This window comes from Macaca thibetana, chromosome 18 (assembly GCF_024542745.1).
Source record: "Macaca thibetana thibetana isolate TM-01 chromosome 18, ASM2454274v1, whole genome shotgun sequence".
In the NCBI taxonomy this organism is placed as follows: Eukaryota; Metazoa; Chordata; class Mammalia; order Primates; family Cercopithecidae; genus Macaca; species Macaca thibetana.
Window position 1 is genome coordinate 47,268,956 of NC_065595.1, and position 12,862 is coordinate 47,281,817.

The window sequence follows — 12,862 nt, forward strand, 5'->3', positions numbered from 1 at the left end:
ATTTATTGTAGCATAAGCGTGCAGTTCTTAAAAAGTCCACAGTAGTGTAATGGCCTAGGCCTTCACATTCACTTACCACTCACTCACTGACTCACCCAAAGCAGCTTCCAGTTCAGCAAGCTCCTTCATGGTACGTTTCCCTATACAGGTGTACCATTTTTGTCTTTTATATCATATTTGTACTGTACCTTTTCTATATTTTGATAGACTTAGATACACAAATACTCAGCATTGCTACTATTGCCTATAGTATTCAGTAATGTAACGTGCTACACAGGTTTCCATCCTAGGAGCAACAGACTATACCATGCAGATGTGTGGTTGGCTACATCGCCTAGGTTTGGGTAAGTACATGTGATGATGTTTGCACCATGACAAAATTGCTTAATGATGCGCTTCTCAGAATGTATTTTAATCTTTACGTGACACATGACCATATAATGGTGATTTTTCTATTTCTCTTTGCAGTTATGTTTTTTTGCCTTATGTATTTTGATGTGGATACACATCAAGGTGCAAGCATATTCAGAATTGTTATGTCTTCTTGCAAGATTTACCCCTTTATCATTATGGAATTCCTATCTTTATATCTTATAATATGCCTTGTTATAAAGTACGCTTTGTCTGACATTAATAAAGTCAATCAGTTTTTCTTTTAATTTGTGTTAGCATGGTATATCTTTCTTCATCCTTTTAGTTTTATTCTATCTGTGTCCTTATATTAAGAATGTGTTTCTGTAGACAACGTATAGTTGGATCTGGCTCTTTAGTAACTCTGTCAGATTCTTTTTTAATTGGTGTATTTAGACCATTTATACTTGAAATGGTTATTGATATACTTGCAGGAATATCTAGCACTTGACTATTTGTTGAACGTTTTCTTAGTTTTGTGTCTTTTAAAATCTTCCCCTCTGTTTATGTCTTTTCTGATTTTAATAGGGCATTTTATATGATTTCATTTTGTCTTCTCTCTTAGGATATGAGATATATTTCTTAATTTTTTGGTGGTTGCACTAGAATTTGCAGTATAATTTTATAATTAATGTAACTGTACTTTCAAAAAATTCTGCACTGCTTCATGGGTAATGCAGGTAATTTATTCCTAATTTTTCCCTCCTGACACTTATGACATTGCTGTCATTTTTTTTCATTTATCTACATGGTAAAATCATTCAATACATTGCTTTTATTATAATTTTGAATAGCTATCTATTAGACCAATTAAGAATACAAAGAAATATTTATTTTACCTTTACTTACTCATTCCCTGATGCTCATTTTTTAAATGTAGATCTGCTTCTGAAATATATCATCTGTCTTCTCTCTGAAGAGCTGCTTTTAAAATTTCTTGGCCAGGCGTGATGGCTTACACCTGTAATACCAGCACTTTGGGCGGCTGAGGCAGGTGGATCACAAGGTCAGGAGATTGAGGCCATCCTAGCTAACATGGTGAAACCCCGTCTCTACTAAAAATACAAGAAAAATTAGCCTGCGGTGGTGACGGGCACCTGTAGTCCCAGCTACTCGGGAGGCTGAGGCAGGAGAATGGCGTGAACCTGGAAGGTGTAGCTTGCAGTGAGCAGAGATCCCACCACTGCACTCCAGCCTGGGAGACAGAGCAAGACTCCATCTCAAAGAAAAAAAAAAAAAATCTTGCAAGGCAGGTCTACTGGTAACAAATTACCTCAATTTTAATTTGTCTGAGAAAGTCATTATTTTGAAGGATAATTTTGCAGGATACAGAATTCTAGGTTGGTGGGTTTCTTTCTTTCAAATCTTGATGTATCTCAGTCGACTGTTTTCTTGCTTACATGGATTTTGAGAAGTCCGCCGTAACTCTTTGCTCCTTTCTAAGTAACATGCTTTTTTTCTCTCTGCTTCTTTTATGATTTAAAAAAAATTGATTTCTTCACAGTTTGGATATGATATGCCTAAATTTGGCTTTTTTTTGGGCATTTATCTTGCTTAGTATTCGCTGAGCTTTCTGGATCTATTGTTTGGTGTCTGACATCTATTTATGACAATTCTCACTCGTTATTGCTTGAAGTATCTGTTCCTTCTCTCTTCTTCTGGTATTCTCATTATGAATATGTTACACCTTTTGTAGTTGTCCCACAGTTTGTGGATAGTTGGTTCTGTTTTTTGTTTTTTGTTTTTTTAAGTCTTTATTCTCCCAGATTTTCAGTTTTGAAAGACATGTTATCAAGCTCAGAGATTCTTTCCTCAGTCATGCTCAGTCTAATAATGAGCCAGCAAAGACAATCTTTATCTGTTACAGTGTTTTTTATATCTAGCATTTCTTTTTAATTCTTTTTAAAGATTTTCCATCTCTCTGCTTATATTAACCATCTGTTCTCGCACATTATCTACCTCTTCAATTAAAGCCTTTAGCATAGTAATCATAGTTGTTTTAAATTCATAGTCTGATAATTCTAACATCCCTGCTATTATCCTGGTCTGGTTCTGATGCTTGCTCTGTCTTTTCACACTGTGTGTTTTTTGTTTTTTGTTTTGTTTTGTTTTTGCTTTTTTTGTATGCCTCATAACTTTTTGTTTAAAGATATATTTGCCTATCACTCTCCAATTTGAGGGGATATGGTTTTCCCTGACCTCACTTCTGCAATGTGTGTAAGAAACTTGTCTTTTTTTGGGTAAAGTGGTGACTTCTAAGCTCTGTATGTGCCCGAGTCCCTCCTTGCTTTCTCAGCTCCCGGAGTGGTGACAGCTTTCAGCTATTGGTAGCCTTATACAATAGACCACCCCTGAGGGTTCCCTTAACCTTGTCACATTTGGTAAACACTGTCTTTATGAGATTTTGCTCAGTGACCTCACTTGAGCATTTCATCTATTTCTTTACAGGATCCCAACTAATGAAAACATTGTTCTTTACAACACTCGTCATCCACCTCCCTCATGATTATCATGACCATTTTGTTTGGCTCAAGTTTCACAGGACAAATGGAGTAAATCGCACTTAGTCGTTTGAAGATGATTTTTTATGTATCCCTATAAAACAGGCTGAGTAATATATTGTGAAGTGCACTGATTTGAGTCACAGTTGGGTTTGAGTTTAATTCTACTCATTGCAAACTGTGCGGCTCTTGATAAGTCACTTAACTTGTTCCAAATCACATTTGCTATGAAAAAGAAAGATAATATATATTTTTTCAAGAGAGAGATTTGAGGAGAGGAAAATATATAATCTGACATGTGACAATGTTCAATAAATAAATGGTAGTAAAACTACTGTAATTATTATTCAGAACTTTTTTGGGAAAAGCAAATCACCAATGAATAAACTTAGAAATTAGCAAGTGATTATGCTAATTGATTATAGAAATAGCCATGAGCAAAGATAAATGTTTCTCATTTTTTATTAGTAGTTTTTCAGTGAAAGACAATTCAGGAGACCTAGTCATGATATGTGTATCTGTGTGAATATATATAGACACATATGCATATATATATATAAAGAGAGAGAGATAGATTCATGCATATATGTATATATATATATACACACATGTATCTATATGCATCTCTGTTCAAGTGTATTCTCTATTGACTTGTTTTGACAGTTAAAGAAAATTTTATACCAGAGTGCTAGGTTCCTACCATTAAGGGGAACAAATGAAAAGTCAAAGGAAATGAAGACTGTCAAATATGAGAGGATGCTTGCTGACTAAAAGGACTGTTGTGCATGGTAGTTGAAGTAGAATTTCTGGCATAGATAATAAGCTTAAGCCACCAGAATAATTTTTCACTATAGGATTTAGATCTATTTCCATGAGGAGTCAGAGATGTAGAAACTATGCCTGTAGCAGTTTGTGAGTCTGCTACTTTCCAAAATCATGATAAATTCTAGGACAATAGATTCAGTTTTACACAATGCTATCTTATAGGAAATATCTGGATGTGCTAAGAGTGTTATGCATCAAGTAACATCATGACTGTCTTAGAGAATAACAATTTAATTTTCCCCAAACAGTGCAGAAATAATATTGACAGCTTATTAAATGACATGAATTTCACAGGCTGTATCTTTACTGAGCATTCCCTTTATATTCACTTTTATTTTTACTTTTCTATAACTCACTTCTTTTCACAAAAAATTTAAGGCCAATACAACAAAAATATGTAATGAAATACTGATATAATGTAAGTATCAGTAGAAAATCAGGACCAAAGAGTTAACATAATTGCTTATATTAAGCTTAACATCTGGTAGAGAAGACATAAGGGGATATTCAGCTATATAAATCTCACAATTTATACATGATTTGCACTAGTTTCTTGGGTTAAACAACTGCTGTCTGATTTGTCCTTGCACTCAACCTCCTTAAAACTTTCTCACTTTTTGCCTCTCTCTGCCACTCACACTAGCCCATGCACATGTGTGCACACACAAACACCCCAGTTTCTTACATAGAATTTTGCATGGGACCATTGAATGATATGATGGACAATATCATTTGAAACTTTTTAAAGTGTAGTGGTATGTTTCATATGTCTTTTTAATATAGTGCTCTTTGATAAATTAGAAAGAGTGATGGAACACAGTAAAAATGACTGTAATGTAGTAAGGTAATAATGTTTGAATCAATAATCTGGTGTTGGTTTCATCTGATTCAGAAAAAGAATTGAAAGCATGCCCAAAAGGCACAGTACTTTACATCTTTAAAACAACTTATATTCTGTAAATTGTATCCTTTCAGGCAAGCTTTATTAAAACTGCCCAGAGAGAGTCTGAGGCCGTGTTCTCTGATGAAGTGTTGGGGCCTAGGTATTCTAAAAAGCATACAGATTGAGAGCAGATCCACATGCTTTATGACAAGCAGATGGGATGAATTAAAGCTTATGATGAAACTTGAGGCACGCTGGCCTGGATAAATGACTACAACTTACTCACAGAGGGTGACAACAGGGCTATCTGTAGGAACGTTTAGCATTTAGGATCATTTAACGTTAGCTTTAGGAAGTTGTAATGGTAATCTTTAGCACATAAATGGGGTTAAGATTGTCTCCACATTCTATACCATTTATGAAAAGGCAAAATAGTCTGATTTTGAAATATTTGAAAGAATAGGCCAATAGAGGGAAATATCAGTAACACTCATTCGGAACTTCTTACTTCCGCATTGTGTATCAGTGTGAGTTACAACATAAAAACGAATTGGTTGCTGTAAGAAGTAATCCGATGTTAGCAAATTGAATTTTGGAGAATGGCTGCCAAAGACAATTTTTAATTTAGAAAAATTGATTATCATGTCACTCTTTCAGATATAATTAGATACCAGCTCCAATCACCTACTGTGGAACCTTATGTTCTATCTTAATAAAACATTATTATTAGTAAGAGGACTTAGCTCATTCTCCATGACAGGTGTGATATGCATTTAGTTACCCTAAAAGTGGCTGCAAATAATTCTGATGTAAGTTTTAAAAGGAGCATAGAATACTCGTTGGTAAATATAATTCATGAGATAGTCTAGCATTGTCAGGAAATATATTAAAACATAAGCATGCTCAGGTCCTAAGGACTAATTGGATAAAAGATGGTTAGGAAGACAATTGTATGGCTGAAAATGTTTCATATACTGAAAGCTTGCTTAGATTTACCTATACGTCTGTCCAATGTCTTTACTCACTATTTTCTTTCTTCCTAAAGTATATTGTTCAGTGTAGGTCGGCTAATGGTAAAATTTGTTTTTTTTTTTAATTTGAAAATAGTTTTAATTCTGCTCCTGAATGATAGTTTTGTAGGAAATGTATTTTTGATTATTGTCTTCTCTATGCATAGTTATTATATCACTTTATTCTGTCTTTTATTGTTGCTATAGAAAAATTGAATATGTTTGTTCTGCTTTTGTGGAAAATCTGGTTTGCTATTTGCTAATAAGATCACCTTGCCTATTGCACAGAAGGAAAAATATCCTTTCCTTTATAGATTTAGGTTCATAGCTGAGGCCTCTATAACAAAAAAAACATATTAACAAGAGAAAAGCATACATACCGAAGTTTTACATGACCCTGGAGCCTTCATAAGGAAACAAATATCCAAAGAATCAGTTAAACCTGAGTGATTTTTCTAGTAGGTTTGATGAAGAGTGAATAATGGTGGAAAAATATTACACACAGAAAGGTTATGAGCTAATGGTAATAAACTGGGGGAAACCTAACAAGGCCTGTTTGGTTGGATTCTTCTCTGTGTCCCTGTGTCTTTAGCAATAAGGAATAAGGATGCTCCTTTCCTCCAGGGATAAAGAGGGCACCTCCCATATGAGGGTCTTATGACCTAAGCCTGGGGAAGGTCAGAAAATCCTTTCTAGGTTTTATGATGGAGACGGATGGAGAGGAAAGTCAGAGTGACCTTCCTGCTTCCGCAATTTTCTAAAATTTCTTCAGGTTAAAAAATTTTAGGGTAGCATGTCCTAAACCCCATCACTACTAGGTTCTTGTTTATGATGATAAGTCTGGTATTGATTTTTCAGTGTCCGATTTCTGTTCTATTTGAGTTTCAGCTACAATCCTGCACTGGGTTTACTGAGACATCCCTACATTTTTTTTATTTTAAAATACCCACTTTTGTTTATGTGAAGTAAGTTAATATGTGTATTAGCTTTCTATGGCTGTGCAACAAATTACTATAAGTCTAGCAGTTTAAAACAATGTCCATTTATTAGCCTCATGGTTCTCTAAGTAAGAAGTCCAAGTGAAGTTGCCTGGGTTGTCTACTCAGGGTTTCATGAGGCTGAAATCAAGGTGATGGCAGGACATAATCTCCTTTTTTTTTGGTAAGATGGGGTCTTGCTCTTTTGCTCAGGCTAGAGTGCAGTGGTACAATCTTGACTCATTGCAACCTCTGCCTCTCAAGCTCAAGCAATCCTGCCACCTCAGCCTCCTGAGTAGTTGGGACCACAGGTGCATGCCACCATACCTGGCTAATTTTTTCATATTTTGGGTAGAGACGGGGGTTCACCATGTTGGCCAGGCTGGTCTTGAACTCCTGGCCTCAAGTTATCTGCCTGCCTTGACCTCCCAAAGTGCTGGGATTACAGGCGTGAGCCACCGTGCCCAGCCAGGACATATTCTCATTTTGAGTTCAGTGTTCTCTTCCAAGCACATCCAGATTATTTGTAGAATTCAGTTCCTTGCAGTTATAGGACTGAGGTCCCCATTGCCTTGCTCGCTGTCACCTGGGATCATTGTCAGCTGCTAGAGGCTGCCTGCCTTCCTTGCCATAGGGTCTTGTCAGTCTTCAAAGCTGACAATAGAGAACATTCCTTTGATAAATCGCTCTGATGCTTCAAATCTCCGACTCCAGGAAGAGGTCAGTCCCTTTTAAGGGTTTACCCAATCAAGGCCAACCCATCCTGGATAATTTCCCTCTTTCAAGTCAATTGTGTCATGTAACAAACTAATAAGGAAAATGAAATCCATCATATTTAAAGTCCTGAGGATTATGCAGGTATGTATACCAAGGGGTAGGGTCCTTGGGGTCCATTTTAGAATTCTGCCTGCCACAATAGGGGTTTAGCAATTATCAATGAGTTCTAATTAAGAGAAACTTGTTACGAATGAGATTTCTAGTAGGTAAAGTTTTATTTTGTGAGAAAAATCTAGCTATTGTTTTAATATGCACATTTAGATATTGTGAACCCTCATGAATACATATTTACTGGCATGCAAATGATTCATTTGGTTTGTAATTTAACATTGTATTGAGAACAAGTCAAAGTTTAATAATTAATGGAGGGAGATGGGAAAGTGGAGTGCATTCTTGAATCTATTTTTTAATTACAGAAAGAGCTCTGCTTCTGCATATATTAATTTAAGATTAAGACCTTCCACCAGTTTGCTGGTTATTGCTTCCTTCTTTTCATCTTTGTCTGAAAGAATCACATTCCAGGTACGGACTTGCTGGTTTTCCCCTCTTAGAAAGGATTACTAATTAAATTGCCTCTTAAAGTAATAGATTTTGCTGATTTAACCTTGGCAGGCAATTGCCTGTTCTCAGTGTTGCCTGGAAAAATGATTTCTCTGGATGAGAATGTGAATCTTCATTCTGATCCGGTTTTTTTTTTTTTTTTTTTTTTTTTTTTTAACTGTCTTCAGTTTATAGTCCAGTGTTTGTTTTCATTCAAGAAGACGGTGAGAGTAGTGTAAGACACGACTGTCCTTCTCTGAAGCCTATTTCAGTTCACAGTGTACATTCACAGATGAAGAAACAAAATGTAGGTGATACATTTTGTGCCACTGATTTATTTATTAATCTGTCGCCCAGGCTGGAGTGCAGTGGCACGATCCTGGCTCACTGCAGCCTCTAACTACTGGGCTCAAGGGATCCTCCTGCCTCGGCCTCCCAAAGTCCTGGGACAGGACACGCCTGGCACAGGGGTGTGCCACCACACCCGGCCTTCCATTTAGTATTTTGTCAGAAGGATCAATGTTTCAAAAATTTGGTTTTGAAAGAAAGAGACCCTTAGACAAATGGCTTGAATTAGTCATTTTCCCCACTTCCAGACACTAGGAAAAGTTCTCCTTTCCTCCTTTAACAGTTCGTTGAGGTTTCTCAGTACTGAAGTCACAACCAAACCATATGGGGTTATCATATGGAGTCCTAGTTGTATCGTCCCAAGTGGCAAGAAAGACAGAGGCCCTGCGGTCCTTCCAAAGGTGGACGGTCTGTGATCCCCTCATGTTCTAACCTCGCTGTTGTATGAAAGGGCGTTGACTCGTCTCCACTCCTTCCCTCTCCGGTAAAGAGGGAAAGGAGTCGGGCTGGCAAATCGGTTACAACAGAAAGGGAAAGGCATCGGGAGGAGGCGGAGCGGCGGCGGCCTGGAGCGCTGATCAGGCGCAGAAACGCGGGGAGTCAGGGGCCAAGGGCTCGAGTCCGGAGGCCCCGGAGCGGCAGCCGCCCGCTCGCCACGCCTCCGCCGCTGCCCTCGCGGTTGCCTGGATACGGGATAACCGACTGGGGGCCTCGACCGCAGCTCAGCCGGAGGGGTGAGCAGGCGCGGCTCGGGGAGACGCGCGGGGAGACGCGCGGAGCCGGTGAGTCGGGGGCGCTAGCCCCTGGGCCCGGGGAGCTGCCGGGCGGCGCCCACTCCGCCTGGTCGCCCGCCTGCGCGACTCCCGCGGGAGAACCAAACGCAATTCCCGGCCGCCCCGCGGGAGTTAGAGTCGCCTGGTTCTTCACCCCTTCCGGAGGCGGCGGGGAGTCCTTGCCCCGAGCGTTTGAAAACAATCCCCCAAATCCCCAGTCCCATAATTCCCCAGTCCCCCAGTCCCGCAGTCCCCCTATTTCCCTGGCCTCCAGTTCACCAATCCCCCAACCCCTGTCCCAAGTCCCCCAGTCCCTAGTCCCCAGTCCCTAGTTCCCCAGTCCCCCAGTCTCCCAGTCCCCCACTCCCCCAGTCCCCCAGGCCCCACGTCCACACTGCCGTGGGAAGGGAAGCAGAGTCTCCCTCCGCTGGCCGCCTAGAGGAACTTCATCTTGTCTGTAACTGCGTCTCTAGCGTCTTATTCCTTTAAAATAATTATTTCGACTTTTATTTTGCTTATAAGGCCGCCTTGTGGTGGCTCATGTATTATTCCTTTGAACTGTTATTGATTTCTTTTCTTGATATTTCATTTTCAAGTGTCTACTCAAGTCAAATACTGAACAGCTTCCTGGCGGAGAGGCTGAGAATTGTATACTTGCTTGCTTTAAAGCATCCCAAATAAGATGATCCACTCCAACACCTCCCTTTTACAGGTGAGAAAAGTGATATTTAGAGCTGATTTATGACTTGACAAAAGTCAGATCCAGCAATCTTCAAACTCAGGAATATAAGAATCTCCCGATTGCCAATTCAAAGCATTTTCTATTATTGTTTTCTTGACATTCATCCACTACTCAATAAGTATTTGTGAATTGACTTGGTAGCTTATTACTCCTATTTATCGTTGGATAATCTGTTGTGTATTGATTGCTCTGGGCATCTTGACCCAAATACAGCATTCTTGACCTCTCCTACCCTCAAAATATTATTCCTTGGTCCTGCTGTAGTAATAGGTTTTAGAACACCACTTACCAAGTTTAAGAACGCAGAGACATGACTAGTTGCAAGACAAGTCCAAGAATCCAGAGGATTTTCAGCTATTTGTGTTCAATTGTTATTTAGACATTCGTACAGAAACTAGTGTATTTCTGTCTTGAATATATAATACTTTTCACTTTAATGTTGTAGTTATAAAATTTTATTATAAACTATATCTGGCTAATTTCCAGAACTATCGAAAATATGAGTTTGATTGTTAGTCTACCCACTATCCCTGAATGTGTTGGGATTGCTGCCAGAGCTTTTATCCACAACCCAGACTTCTCTCTCCTGCTGCCACCTCAGATTCAACACAACTTCAGACTCAACTAATTTCCTACCACATCCTCAAAATTTTTCTTCCTGTTCTATATTCCATAGCAGTGAATAGGATAACTGCATATATTCGTCTTTCTTTTGTCTTTAGAATATGGACTTCATTCTCACACTGGCTTATTCCACCAGTCTAGAACCATTATTTCCAAGAGCACTAGACTTATAAATTCCCAAACTTGTACCTAAAAAGAAAATCTAGAAACACTCGATGGATTCTTCTTGCCCTCAGTTGGTTCAATTTGTCTGTCCCAAGAGCATTTAAGTTGGGGATAGGATTACTACAATTGGCAGCAATGTCAGACTATGTGGATGGAGTGGGAAAACAATTTCACAAAAAAAGGAGCCCTCTAGGAAAGAGAATTGCTGGGGAAAAATCCATATTTGTCTACTCAGAGTTTATCTAGGCTTATGGGACTGAAGATCAATGAGAATATTGGCTGCTAAAATGCTAGACTGTGGAATACAGACAAAATGGAAAGGAAGATGATGTATGGTGAATGAGCAGGGAAAAGCAGAAAGATTAAGCACTGGAATATTTAAAGTAGTTGAAGAATTTGTATTGAGGAAATGATACAGGGAGAGAATTGGATTGATTATTTTATAAGCATCTGGGTTATATACCTGGTGGGAAATTAGAACATCTACAAGCAGATGATTGCATGTGTGTGAGCTCTAATGGCCATGGTAACTTCTGCACAATGACACTAATTATGTGTGTGTGTTTGCCGTGTGTGTGTGTGTGTGTGTGTGGTGTGTATGCTGTATATGGCATTTTAAAATCCATGTTGAACTTTTAACTTCATTTATAATGCTGCTGAAATAGAAGAAGACCACTCACATTAGAAGAAGCAGAGGCTATCTATTCAGATCTTGCTATAGGAAGGGAGTCAGCCACTATCACTTGCACTGGACAGAGACTCAAAGGCAGACAGGGGAGTGGGAAAGCTATAAAGCTTCAGGTATGTTTTGATTGGAGGTTATTGACATGGTGATGCTGAAGGAGGGCTAACTAGAAGCAGGATATTTTATATGACTGGTCTGAGGATCTTATTTGGCTTTCTCTGCTTGGTCTTGAATTGGAACCAGGAGCAATAATTAGGAAAGCTGGCAGTCATCAACAAAGTCCTGACTGTTCCAGGCTGATCAGTGTGAAAGTTATGGTTTGGCTTTCTGGACTGGTTGGTGCAGATGTGTGGATTAGAGTTTTATTTTCATATGTGGTCTGGCCATAGTCCCTTTATATAGTCAGTCAATGTTCATAAAAATTCAGTTAGGTAAATTTAAACTTACCTTTGTATTAGAAAACTGATATTTGCACGCATTGTTTTTATGGACATGTAATTTGTTAATGAACCCTAGTTCACTGAATTTAAATTATTACCATGTATTAATGGACCTGTTTGTATTTTTTCTAGTCTTTGTCTTCTGTTACTTTCTGGAAACTTGACTTCAGGTTGAAACTTCTTTCTCTTGTTTTCTATGATCCCATTCATTTTTTTTTCCCTTCAATTTCTCTAGAAATTGTTAATGTTAATTATTCTTGACTTTAATGTCTAAATTCCTTTTCTTCATTGCTGTTGTTATTGTATGCTGGTGACTGGACTAAATATTCTATACACATTATCTTATTTTAACCCTCACAATCACACTGTGAAATATTATTGTCACCATTTTCCACAGCAAAGACTGAAGTTCAAATACATTAACTACCCTTCCCAAGGTCAGATAGCCAGCCAATAACGGGGCCCGTGAGGAACTGAATTCTACATCTAACTGATTGAAAAAAGATGCTCTTTGGCATTTGATTAAACTACTTTAATCATGATATGTCTATTTTGTGTTAGTTTATATCTATGAACATTACCATCTGGCCTCACTTTCTGGGTACTTACTGAATGTGTGTGTGAACAGAGATAATTAGAAGATCTTTCATGTGAACCGAAGGGATTCAGCCTGCCCTTAGATGCTGGAAAACCTTTGGATTTAACCACAAACCAATGAACTGGATGAGATACCTGGGCATGTTAAATAGAAAAGCAAAGGTGGAGGGGCAACAATATGGTTGAATAGACAGTAAAAGAGCACAGCCAACAAGTTATAGTTTGCATGGGAATTAGTTATTTGAGCATCCCTGTACTGATGGTAAGTTGTTTAATGGACAAACTAGACAATTATTTTTGTTTCTTTAAAATTTTTCTTTGTGTAAATGAGACTTTATTATTTAAATTTATCTTCCTTGAGGTTAAAAACTATCCTCATAAATTGTAACTGTTGAGTCTAAAAATTACACTTGTGACAAATTCTTTGAGAGGCTGCAAAAGCTGAGCATTTTCGCTAGAGAAGTTATGTGAGTCAGAGGTAATTACACTTTAATCACCTTAAGTGTTCCATTGCTTAGGAAACTCCATTTGCTCGGTTTGTACTCCCAGAACAACTTTATTACA

General features: G+C 38.3%; 1 protein-coding gene across 5 annotated transcripts in view; it reads left to right on the top strand.

The window, feature by feature from the left end:
• Positions 1–8,401: 8,401 nt before the first annotated feature.
• The window catches only part of CCDC178 (coiled-coil domain containing 178), a 515,084-nt gene continuing 510,623 nt past the window's right edge, over positions 8,402–12,862 (top strand). For all 5 annotated transcript variants that reach the window (XM_050768096.1, XM_050768095.1, XM_050768092.1 and 2 more), the window contains exons 1-2: positions 8,402–9,006; positions 9,642–9,757. The gene's annotated coding sequence lies outside the window, so the exon portion shown is untranslated. The remainder of the gene's footprint in view (positions 9,007–9,641; positions 9,758–12,862) is intronic.